The following is a 13,027-nucleotide window of genomic DNA, read 5'->3' as shown; positions in this document are numbered from 1 at the left end:
ACTCAGTTGTCGTGATTCCATTATCGTGACTCAGTTGTCGTGATTCCATTATCGTGACTCAGTTGTCGTGGTTCCATTATCGTGACTCAGTTGTCGTGATTCCATTATCGTGACTCATTTGTCATGATTCCATCATCGTGACTCAGTTGTCGTGATTCCATCATCGTGACTCAGTTGTCGTGATTCCATTATCGTGACTCAGTTGTCGTGATTCCATTATCGTGACTCAGTTGACGTGATTCCTTTATCGTGACTCAGTTGTCGTGATTCCTTTATCGTGACTCAGTTGTCGTGACTCCATTGTCGTGGCCTTTTCTGAATTGAGTGTCATGATTAAATCTTTGAATGTTGATCGTGTTTGCACCGTTTGTGGTGACCAAATTAGATCTTGGAAGGATGATCGTGTCTACACCGTTTGTGATGATAGAATTAGATCTTCGACTGTTGATTGTGTCAGCACCGTTCGTAGTAACTGGATTAGATCTTTGACAATTGGAGATATTGTTTATCCGCTTGTACCTGTATCTTGAAAAAGGTAAAGTTAGTCTCTATGCAATGTCATGATGCATGTATTATGTGACGAGTCTCTCAAAATAAATGAGAAATGTGCGTGTTATGTATAAATTCCTTATGAGGTAATGTATGCAATGTATGAATGTGTTTATGACATATGTTATGTGATTATGATTGATGCTGTCTTGATTGAGGAAATAAATCTCTATGTCCTTGTGATCTTGTTGTCTAATTTTGTCTTGAAGATGCTCAGCTGGGGATTTATGATTTTTGCTTGGGGATGAAAGCGATCTGAATGATTGATCTTGATGTACCCTGACCGGGGATAAGAGAGATGAATAAATCGTGTTTTTGAGAAGAGAAAAGTGTCGGAGAGCCAACAGTATCAAAGATGTCAACTTAAACTCCGTTGAGGAACTCAGTCTTTGTTGGACGAGAACATTTGAAGGTGTCTTCTTAATGATTACTCTGTAGGGATATGATCCTGTGAAACTGGTTTTGTGGGAAGGCATGAATGCTTTGAATATTGCTCCCAGTGTTTTGTAGCTCTTGCTATTCCTGGACTTATATTGATTAGGACACACCACTGAGTATTGATCAGGATGTCAGACTGGACTCGCATAGATTGGCCCCTGCTAGTAGGGACTTTGGAAAGATTCGCCTCGCGAGGACTTTATGAGATGTGCACTATGGGCGACATGCCGTTAATATGATGCCCCTGACTGATCAGGAAGTAGATTCAGACCCACTTGGATGCATGCACCTGATTGTTTGGCATTTGAGAGATTCTTGGAATCTTGACTTGATTGCCCCAGATTGATTGGGCAAAACGCGTCATGCCCCTTGTATACGTAGGAGACATTGCTTTTTGGAGTAATCTTTGTTGGTCGGGATAACTTTCATTCATTAGTCATACCCTGTGCAAATTCTTTTTGTTGCTAACATTTGAAATTATGTAGCAGAGTTTGTTTAATAATGAATTCATTAGATGCAATGCATACGTTTGTCTTGAGTTTTTGAAAAACATTAAAGCAGGAGATTTAAAAGCGTGATATTTGTAAAAACGTGATGTTTGTAAAAATGAAATATCAACTCAGCATTTTTTGTAAACCTTAAGGAGTCAGGATACCTTTTTGGTGATAGTATGCTTTCGACTAACCATGCTTCAATTAGGAATTTTGAGGGTTGTAACGTGGCTTGGTTCACGGTTTAAGAAACAAAGGATAATGGCTCAAAAATTTATTTATACCCATCCCAATCTTCGTGATGTTCTTCGATCCTATGCTCAGTTAACTCTGCCGCTTAAGCCTTAGCAACACTTGAAGTTGTAACATTGATGTTTGATGATGGTTAAAGTATCAGAAGTTTATTTGGATAGTCAGTCACCCTTCTTTGTAATTCTTTTTACTTTGGTCGAGGATTTGTAGTGACCTCTTTTTTGACTTTGTTATCCCTAACTTTTTCCTGAACTGTTTATTTTGAGATTACAGTCAGCGGGATGTTTCGATTTTTGATAAGTCTCCTTCATAGGTTTTGACTTTACAGCTTTTTCTTCTTGATGCATATGGACTGCCTGACTTAATGGTTACGGGAATCCATCATTATTTGCGTAAACAACAGCTAGTATACTTGGGTTAACTGAGTAACTACCCTTCCCCAGGTTATGATTAAAGGTTTTAAATTGTTCGAGAAAGAAAAACTCCTACACCTTAGGCTCAAAGGGGTTGACTAGGGATTAACATCCTTATATCTCCACTGTTTAGGAATTGAAACAATGCCTGTACATCGTCAGCATAGTCTGTTCGAAAGCATACTGTATGAGGTTGCGGTATCGTTTTCGTCATCCTCCCTCAAAAGGCTTACAGCTTAGCAGGAGTTGAATAAACACAAAACATATGCAAAGTAAGTACACAATTTAAAACGAGTGATAGCGAAATAATTTATTCAAGACAAACATATGCAATGCACTGATGATGATTATTAAAACAGATAATGTCTATCATAATTCGAATGTTTTAAACAAACAGAATAGAAATTTGCAAATGAAAGTAAAACTAATGATCTGAAAGTCCCTCCTTCTAGCCATCCACAGCATTAGCAGTTACGTTAGGAGTCTCAGGAGGATCAAATTCAATTTCTCTAGCATCGATCATATCTTGAATCTTGTTTCTCAATGTCCAGCAGCTATTCGTATCGTGACCAGGACTATCAGAATGATATGCACACCTCACATTGGGATTATAGCTACGAGAAGAAGTACTAGGATTCTTAGGGGGGTCCTTTAAAGTGATCAATTCTGACTTCAACAGGTGTTGTAATGCTTGAGCCAATGACATATTGATCTTTGTGAACTGACGCCTAGGCATGTCTTGATTGTTTTGACGACTTTTTTGAGGTGCCGGTGTGGAAATCAGAACTGCCCCAACAGATTGGTCATGGTTACTCCTTTTCTGACCATACACCTCATTGGAATCTGACTTCCCATTGAAATGCTTCTTTGTAGTACCTGAGGATGTAGCCATTTGAATCTTACCACTTCGAATGCCACTCTCGACACGTTCCCCAATCAGTATGAGTTCAGTGAATCCATATGATGAACTTCCCAGCAAATGACTATAGAAAGGACCAGTCAGTGTACTCATAAACATATCGACCAATTCTCTGTCAGCTAAGAAGGGTTTGACTCTTCCAGCTAGATCTCTCCATTTCTGAGCATACTCCTTGAAACCTTCCTCGGGTCCCATAGACATGCTTTGTAGTTGCATGCGAGTTGGTGTGAGGTCAGCATTGTATTGGTATTGCTGGTAGAAGGCAACAACCAAATCTTCCCAGGTATGGATGTTGGTACTTTCCAGTTGATAGTACCATTCGAGTTGAGTTCCAGATAAGCTTTCCTAAAAGAAATGGATCCAGAGCCTCTTATCAGCAGTGTGAGGCTGAATCTTCCTTACATAAGATCTCAAGTGCATCTTGGGACAGGAGACTCCATCATACTTAGAAAAGGCGGGAGTTTTGAATTTTGGAGGAATGACGACCCCGGGAACGAGTCCAAGCTCTTCAAAATCCAGCCCAGGTACCTTCTGAATTTCCACGCTTCTCAGACGCTCTTCTAACATCTTGTATTTGTCATCGGGATGTTCGTCCTCATGGTAATAGTCCTCTTCTTCTTTAGAGGGTTTGGCAGAATCATGGTTACTTTTTGCATCAGTTTTGATACTAGCATCATCATCTTGCTCATCCTCATCACTGTCTTCAGAGGTTTCAACATCCCTGAGTTGCAAGATCGGTCTAAGCTTTTTCACCTGAGTCTTCTTACCCTTCTTCTTCTTCTTTTTAGTCAGCATAGCTTTAAGCTCTTCTTGCCCCTTGGACAAATTCAGAATCAAGGCTTGGAACTCTGTTTTGCGCTTGGAGATCCTTAACTGATTGTTCGAGATTCATGATGCTGAAATAAACAGCGAGGAAGGATGAGAGACCTATTGTAAGAAACCTGTTATGCGGTGTTTATGAATGCAAATGCAATGTTTTTCAAGGATCTTTAGGATTTTAGTTAGCAACATTAGAAAATGGTTTGATCGCGTATTTGTTTGAAGAACTTTAACTTTTGTCGTTGAACGTCCTTCTTTGAGAATCAAGCTCACCATATCGAGTGGGTCATCGCCTCTAATTCGGGATACTTCTGAATTTGAAGGTACATGGCTAGAGGAAAATAAATCCTCTTGCCCCTTGATAGGTACGAAGTCTCTGAATTGGAAGGCATGTGGCTAGAGGAAAATAAATTCTCTTGCCCCTAGATAGGTATTCAGTCCTTGATAAGAGCACCTGAAATTGCGCGCCCTAAATTCCTAAGATCCTTGAAAGGGTTAGTTAATTATGTTATGCTTATGATGTCATGATGCCATGATGTTATGCGAATACAGTTCATTAGACTAAGTGTGAGATAGTAAGGACAAACAAGTCCTTTCAACCAAAACCTGCAAGGAAACGAAGGTTAGTAGCAAACACAGGCAAGTCACACAAGTCACACAAGTCACACAATTTTTGGCTTAAGGCTTGCATGGAGTCTGATCAGGTGTCCTTCCCAAGGGTATTTCTATGGATAAAGAGATTTTAGCAACAGGTTCTATAAGTTATCCAGAATTGTCAGCCCTTCTAAAGCACCCTCGGACATGATGCATTTGCACCATGCAATGATACTTTGAGAGAGAACCTATCTGAATTGTAGCATCGGGTAACGACTAGTTCTCAACATTTGTCAAGAGTAGTCCCCCCACTACGTTCCTAAAGGCTAGGATGGGTTAAAGGTAACTAAAGGTCCTTGAGCTCCAGCGCACCCACAGACACATGCATAGACCTCCCTCATTTGAGAAAGGTGTGCATATGCTATGGAGTCCTAACTCAAGTGTGAACTTCATATTGACTCATCTCCCACATATGTGAAAGAGGTCGCCATGACTATGCCACTCCTAATCTTAAGTGTACTTGAATCCGGGTGTAAGATTCGTCCTTCAATTAATTCACAAAACAACCCTGAAAAATAAAGCAAGCAAAGCAAACAATAGAATACAATTAAGTGATTCCTAAACTTTTAAGGTAACCCCTCTTTTTAATCGACATCCCCAGCAGAGTCGCCAGTTCTGTAATACGGTGAACTGACTTTAGTATCGAAATGTTGCGGATAGCACGAATCGCCATCGACTTTTATTTTATCCAATTGGAAAGGCAAAAGGAACAGGAAAGACCTTTGAAAGATTTTGAGTTCGGGGGGTAGGTTATACAAAGGGAAGGTGTAAGGCACCCTTTGCATCCATGGTTATCCATGGGCTCTTAATTGCTTAGCTCACTTGTTTGTTTGAAAAGTTTGAAGTGTCGTGTGTGAATAGTAAAAAGATTTCGTTAAGGACTTTAGCTTGTAAATAAACGTAGCCTTGTTTTGAAAGAATTTGAAAAGAGAGGTGTGAAAAGTAATTTGATTTTTAGAGCAAGCAATTAGTAGCAACTACCCTAAGTTTGAAAAAACGTTCTTTTAGCTTTTCGGGCGAAAGGATCTATCCATACCATGAGAGGGCAGGAAGTCTTTCAATTGGATGTTGAAGGGTCATCGAGAAATTATCGTTCGCCATAGGACTGTCCCTTGCCATAAAGTAGGCAGGTAGTCTAAGGGAAAGATATAATAGTCATTTAAGGCATCATGCGAGGATACCTTAGCAATTGGGACAATCATTCCTTATGAGGCAACCTCGAGGGAGTTTCAATAACTTTGAAGGCAACATTGCTTTAGGTATCCTCGGAATCGAGGGACTTTGACTATTTAGTATATTTAGAGGCAACAAAATCAAGGCAACAAGGCAACAATTAATAGGCAACAGGCAACAAGAGGAATTACCCTAAAGGTGTGTGGATGCAACAATCACGTGATTCAGTTCGATTATTTATCTTGTAATTAGTTATCCTAACTTTGTTAAATGCTTGCACTCCCTAAGATTACTAACCACGCAGTTAAAATAAAATACAAGCAGAAATAAAATTTCCTACGCTATTACAATAAACACCTGCGGGGATGGGGGAAATTAAAAGGCGGAAAAATAAGAAGGATCAATAATAAGTTTTAAACATTGAATGCCTTGGTCTCCCTCGAACCTTCGATTGACCCTGAAAATCAAAATGAAAGTAATAGGGGGTTAGCGTATTGCAGATTCAATGGCTATTGATGCTAACCCTATTAAAAGGCAGAATAAAAATAAAATGAATAAAATGATATTTAAACAAGAGAAAATAGAGAACTTAGCTTTTGATTCGACGACGCGTAATCGGAAGATTCTGGTTACTCTTGAAAATTAGCCACGAAGAAAAAAAAACGTTAGTGCATTAAAGAACTCAACAATCATAACATGACAGATCAAAAATTAAAATGGTAATAATTTAGGCAAAACAAATAAAAAGCATGGCAAGAGGCGAAAAGGCAAACCCAAACGGGGCAAAGTTAACCATTGTTAATAGAATCAAATTAAAAACCTAGACTAGGATTGATACTAATTATAAATTTATTAGCCAAAAATAAAATTATCAATCTAAACCTAAATTAAATAACTATGTTTCCCTAAAAAAAACACTTACTAAAATTACTAACCTATTTATTCTAAAATTATAATTTTATTAAAAAATAAAAAGAAGGTTTATCATTCTCATGAAGAGAGAAAAAAGAGTTAGTTTTAAAAAGAAAAATTTTAGTTTTTAAAAAAACAATTTAAAATAAAGCAAAGAGAATAAAAATAAATAAGTAAGTAAATAAATAATAAAAAAAAATTTAAAACTTAGCGTGAGTAATCAGATGTGGCACGTCCTTGATGTCCATAGTGCACCTGCACTCTTGTGAGCGTTGGATCCAAGATTGACATGATCTGATGGTTGGAGATGAGAGTGTACCATGATCCTGTGTGAGGCGAGGGCACTGAATCTTAAAGTAAGTTTAAACAAACAAAATAATAAAATTATTTGTAAGACGCTGGGTATCGAACCCACGTCTCTAACATCAAACAGTCATGCGCTTTACCATCTGTGTTGCGTTTTCTATTTGTCAAAATGTCAGTCAAACGAAATTAAATAAAAAAAACGAAGTGTTTCAAGTAAAGTCAAACGCAGGCCCACCGCCATTGCGTCAGACCAATAGGAAGCGGAAGGGGAATTGGATCTGGTTGACCCACGAATGGAAAGAAGCCACGCGTGTGGCAACTGTTCATCCTCTTCGTTGACACCAACCCCTTAATTTAGCTACGATTTTCATGCGGTTTTCGCTATAGTTACTGTAACCAATTCTGTAGCTAATTTTGGAGAGTTTCAAATCTGCAAAAAAACGTAAAAACCATTCGAACTAACAGCCCAGATCATATATTTAGACCATGGTGAATTCAAAAATATTATTTATTTGGCCCGAAACCGCTGGGAAGATGAATACAGTGATGAAGCTTCATCATGCCCTAGCCATGGCAAGTTACAATTCTTACCCCAATTCTCACGCTGGATGATCCTGTTCCCTTCTAAACCGTTTCATAAACTCAAAATAATCGTTAAACAGGAGCAAAACGTGATGATTCATGGAATACGAAAATTCACAAAATATGCATGAATATGTGAAATTGATGCATTCATTATAAATGCTATAAAGCTCAAGTACTGATGTGTTCTTACTCCATAATACCTCAGGGATGATTCGAGACGGTTCTTTGACCTTGAAAAGGGCTGAATACTCGAATGCAAGTTTCTCCTTGTTCTTGGAATTTTGGAACCTTGAAACCCTAGTTGCTTCACCTATTTTCGTCCCTAAAACCTTTGCTCTTGTTGTCTATATATATTAGCATGTATTAGGGTTACAAATTCTAATAGAATCCCATTGAATCCAAAGCTTTCAATCTTGGAAATTTGATTGGAGAATTTTGTTAAAAGCTTTCTAAATTTAGCCTAATTTTGATCTTCTCTTTCCAATCTCAATCTCCACGAAAATTTATCATATATAATGTCCAATTGGTGATTTTATTTGGTTAAAAAAATCTCTCCAATCAAATCTTTTGATTTTTGTTTGAATTACTTGAATTATGTTAATTTTAAATGAATAAAAAAATTCATAAAAAATCAAATAAATCTCATAAATTCGTGGCAATTGAATTTGATATCTTGGATGCCTTTTGGATCAAGATTGGGCCATAAGAGATTGGACTTGTTTGAAATAAAATCCATTTTGAACCACCTTTTTTCACATTTTTCCCTTCAAAATTAGTCAACTTTGACAAGGCATATCTCCCTCAATTTTTGAGGTATGGAGGAGTTCTAGGACTTTTTAGAAACCTTGAAGATTCCTCTAAGTAGTGTTTTTGGTCTCATGTCAAAATAATTTTCCATGCTCCTTGTGTGCGCTTTTGAAAAGGATGTCTTTTTGTTGTCTTTTGAAAAGGACCTATAATGTTTTGACTTATATCTCTCAAATGAAGCGTTTTTAGCCTGGTCAAAGTTCAGTTGACTTTTAGTCCAAAAACCCTAATTTAGAAACTTAGGTTTTGATGATTTTGGAGATTTTCTTGATGAATCATGATCAAATATTGATCAAATGATGAATGATACTTAAAATTTAGGATTTTGACCAAAAATCAGGAATTTTGACTGTGATTTGACCATAGTTTGACTTTTAGGTCAACCAGTCGATTTATTGATCGTTTGGGCCATTGAGTGAGCAATCTTTTGAATCAAGGCTTGAAACTTGGCATGGAGATTATTTGAATCGTCTGAGAAGCCATGGGATTCATTTGAGGCCTTAGAACTCGATTTTGTTTTTTGCAGAGATCAAAACCCTAGTTTGAGGGTTGTTGTTTAGGAGAGTGTACAGTCAGTCAAGTCTTGAGCTTCTGAGTTTGAGTAAGGATGTGGTGGGCAAATTTTGGGGTATGACACTTACCTTATAATTTTATCCTAGAGTCACAAGATAATGAAACTTTGGGCCTTATCCAACATCTCAATCTTCTCTTCTTATGTTAGGCGTGCAGGCAACGATGCCTCATCCTTAAATGCTTATATACCACAACCCAAAATAGTTGTCTCTGAAACCCTTCTCAGTGTCCCATTTATTACTTATAATGTTCAATTGTAAATGGAAAATCCATTTTTGCCACTTATTGTGAAAACTCTAACAATAATACTATAATAGTGAAACAATTGATAGGTTGAAACACACAAAGCCCTCATTTAACTTTAATTTTAAATTCGCCTAGTAAATATGTGTGAGACAAAGAATAGTGACAACAACAAAATTGTCTCAAGCAACCAAAATAATCGATAATCAGTGTAAGCAAATCTGCATCAAGCAAAATGAAGATAAAAAATAATAAGACAAATAAACTTGTTTACCCATTTCGATGAAATCAATATACTCCAAGGGGGAGAAAAGCTCCCCGTTTCACTATACTTTCAAGAGTTTTATAGTAGATTACGAAAGAGTTACATGAAAATAGTATCTCAAGTTTCCAAGAACAAACAATATTTTCTACCAAGTGTTTCACAATCTCTTCAACTCTATATATAAATCACACTAGCTCAAGGTGCTTAGAAGTGTTTCTCAATCACCTTAGATACCTCCAAAGATTGCCAAAAATACAATCTTATGAATTTATACCCTTACCTCTCTAAGTTTTCCATTGGATTGTCACCTAATCCCTTTGTCTTTTAGACTACATTCTAAAGGTTGTTTTATAAAGCATTATAGAGATATTTATTCACAACAATTAAGACCCAAGAGATCCATAAAGGGTCCAAACCCGTCAACGAATTACTTCATGAATTGGAAATACTATGTGTAATACCAGCGAATCACCCAAACTAGATCGGATGCTTGAGGACCGTCCCTCATCCCAGACCCGGTCCATTAGTTGTCGCCCGCCATCGGAGCTTTGTCACCATCGTGATTATAAGGCCGGCTCTATCATTTATCCTCTGTCGTATCGCCTTTCTACGATTTCGACGTCCTTTCTTCGACCTTCATGTTACTTTTCTGATTTCTGCTAATTTAGTTTCTAGCCATCTTGAAATATGATTTTATTATCTTTTTCACTTTAGGTTTATTAGGAGAAAAAAAAGTTGACAAAGAATACTTTCATAAGACCAAAAAATCAAGATTTTGGAAAATTAGAAATAATTCCATGAATTTATTTGGAAACTGTGGTAAATGATACTCATAATATAAATGATATTCACGGTCTCAATATAAGCATCCCCTGCTGAAACAACTAAGAAAATATTCAAAAGATAAAAAAAAAGGTAGATTATTGTTACTCATATTAAAGACGAAAATGTTAGATTTATTCTTTATCATCTAAAAGTCATAAGAAAAGATTGAAGATTCAACAGTATAACATATATATATATATATATATATATATATATATATATATATATATATATATATATATATATATATATATATATATATATATATATATCACAATGGTTGTTTGAAGGTGTTTCAAATATCTTTTTTTGGCTTAAATATATTTTAATCCCTAAATAAGGTGAATTCTTATGTACTCATCATAAGTAATTGGGTATGGGTACTTCTAGTGTAAATTGGTTTAGATTTTAAATTTATTTTAAAATAAAATAATTGTAAAAAATAACTTGGCATTAAATAATAGCATTTCATTGGACAAGAGTATGATACCCAACTAAACTCAAGGGTATCAGTCTTCACCATTAAAAAACTGTTTGTATTGAAAAATTAATAAAAAATATTAATTATAAATTTTTAATGAAAAAAGACATGATTTTCAAGTAATTTTTTTTAAATCTAACTCTTAACTTGTGCCTTTGGCACACAAGTTAACATTATAAAAAAAAAAATTACAAACTCTTACACTTATACTTTTTAATTTTTAAACGGAAAAAATTATAAATCATCTCAACTATAATATATGAATGAACCGAGAAATTGTAAAAATTATGAAACTATAATTTTTGACAAAAAAATTACAAATTTCCTAAACACACAACTGCCTAAATATCTAATACACAAAAATACTAAAATTATTGTAGTGAATAAATTTAAATTAACTCTCCTTATTTATAATTTTTCACTTCTTTTTCTTGATATTTCTCAAACTTAAAGTGGGGATTGGATAATTACCGACTTTAACATAATACAAAGTACCTAAGAAATTTTAGTAGTAGTTTAAAAGTCTATTATAAGTTCAAAAGTGTAATACAAGTCCAATTTATATTCTCTAAATTATCCTTGTTCAAGTATACTAGTAGTTTTACCCGTGCGATGCACGGAAAAATAAATTTTGAATACATGTATTTTTATGAATTCACATTGTATTTTAAAATAAAATATCTTATATTTTTATTAAAAATTATTTAAAAATATAATAAGTATAATAAAATAAATAAGTATATCGATAATTTTATAGTTCTACTTATTCAAATAAATATTTATGAGAAAGAAATAATGTGATTGAGATTAAGAAGGAATACATAGCAACTTATTGGGTTGTAAATTACAAACAAATGTTGCACTTGAAGATAAAAAAATCACAATCTAATAATTCTTAATTAAATTGTATTTATTGGAAAGAAAATTAAATAAATGATTGATATAAAAAAGAATGCATAATAATTCTTTAAGAGGGAGAAATAATGTGGTTGAGATAAAATATGACATACAGAGCAACTTATTCAATTGATATTAATAAAAATGTTTGATACCAATTTTTTTGGTGTAGTTCTAAACACGTTACAATTAATAGTGACAATAGTTTGATTTTTTGTTATTAATTTTTGAAAAAAATATATGAGATACTGAAATCTTCAGGAACCCAAATCTTCTTTTTATGGTTTTGTATTTTGGATAATAACCTAACTTAACTAAATTTAAAGTTAAATAAATTCAGCACAACTAAAAGAGATATGTAGGACATGAGAGGTATGCATAGCATTTGAATGGGTCCAAGAAGCCATGAAAAATAAACTCTAATTATTAAATAAATTAATTATCTAATAATAATAATAATAAAAATAGTAATGTATAAAACAAAATTAAAAAATTAAAAAAAATGGCCATAATAAGGGAGCGCTGCATTTTGTAGTTAATATTATTATTATTTTTTCACAACAAAGTTGTAAAGTAAATATAATATTCTCATAATTCAAGTTTGATAACAAACATAATTAACTAAAAACCATAAAATAAGTTCTTCAAAAATTAAAAATCATCTTGGCATGATTAACATGACAATGTAAAATATAAAACATTGGAACATGTGAATGCTGATACATCAGCAATACTGCAACACTGTAAGTGGAAACAACTCTTCAACGATACTTAATGAAACCGATTTCCTTGGCATTGCTATGGAAGCATTGCCTGCAACACATGCAACACATGAGTCTGTACTTCCTGATCAATCCATGAGAGTTTCCACATACACAGTAGGTGCGATAACCAGGTCTTTGGGGTGAGAATACCAGACACTGGAGTGACCCATGACTTCGATTTGAGATTGGAGGAAATGCAAGAGCAGCAGCGATCTCAAAAATAAAAACCATAGTCACGCACACAAAAAATCAAATAATTTTTTCAAATGGTTCTAAGTCTCATCAATTACATCACCAATTAAACATAACACACGACAATCACTAAATAATAAAGTAATAAAAAATAGAAAGAAAAAAAATGAAAAAAACTAAACAAACTCTTATATCTATCTCATGTACCATTTTTCTTCTTCTTACGATAAAAATTTCTCTTGGGTCAAAGGAAGGTGAGTCTGCAAGTGTCATTGGAGAAATCACAGTGGTTTGGGGCTGCAGGGCAGATGACAGAGGCGGATGTGAGCAGTTATGATGGTATGTTGCGCAAATTCGGAGATGATGTTGCGCAAATTCTCCTAAAAAATTGTACAATTGTGAGCTTATGGTTTGAAATTGTTGTTATTATAAGTTTATATTTTGAATGATGATACAGGTTGTAGTATGA

General features: G+C 34.7%; 1 pseudogene; it reads right to left on the bottom strand.

The window, feature by feature from the left end:
- Positions 1-12,272: 12,272 nt before the first annotated feature.
- On the bottom strand, positions 12,273-12,536 carry LOC131617400 (small ribosomal subunit protein uS14z/uS14y/uS14x-like; annotated as a pseudogene).
- Positions 12,537-13,027: the final 491 nt, after the last annotated feature.

Source organism: Vicia villosa, linkage group LG1 (assembly GCF_029867415.1).
Source record: "Vicia villosa cultivar HV-30 ecotype Madison, WI linkage group LG1, Vvil1.0, whole genome shotgun sequence".
Lineage (NCBI taxonomy): Eukaryota > Viridiplantae > Streptophyta > Magnoliopsida > Fabales > Fabaceae > Vicia > Vicia villosa.
Note: the sequence above shows the minus strand (reverse complement) of the source record. Positions and strands in the feature narration are given on the sequence as shown.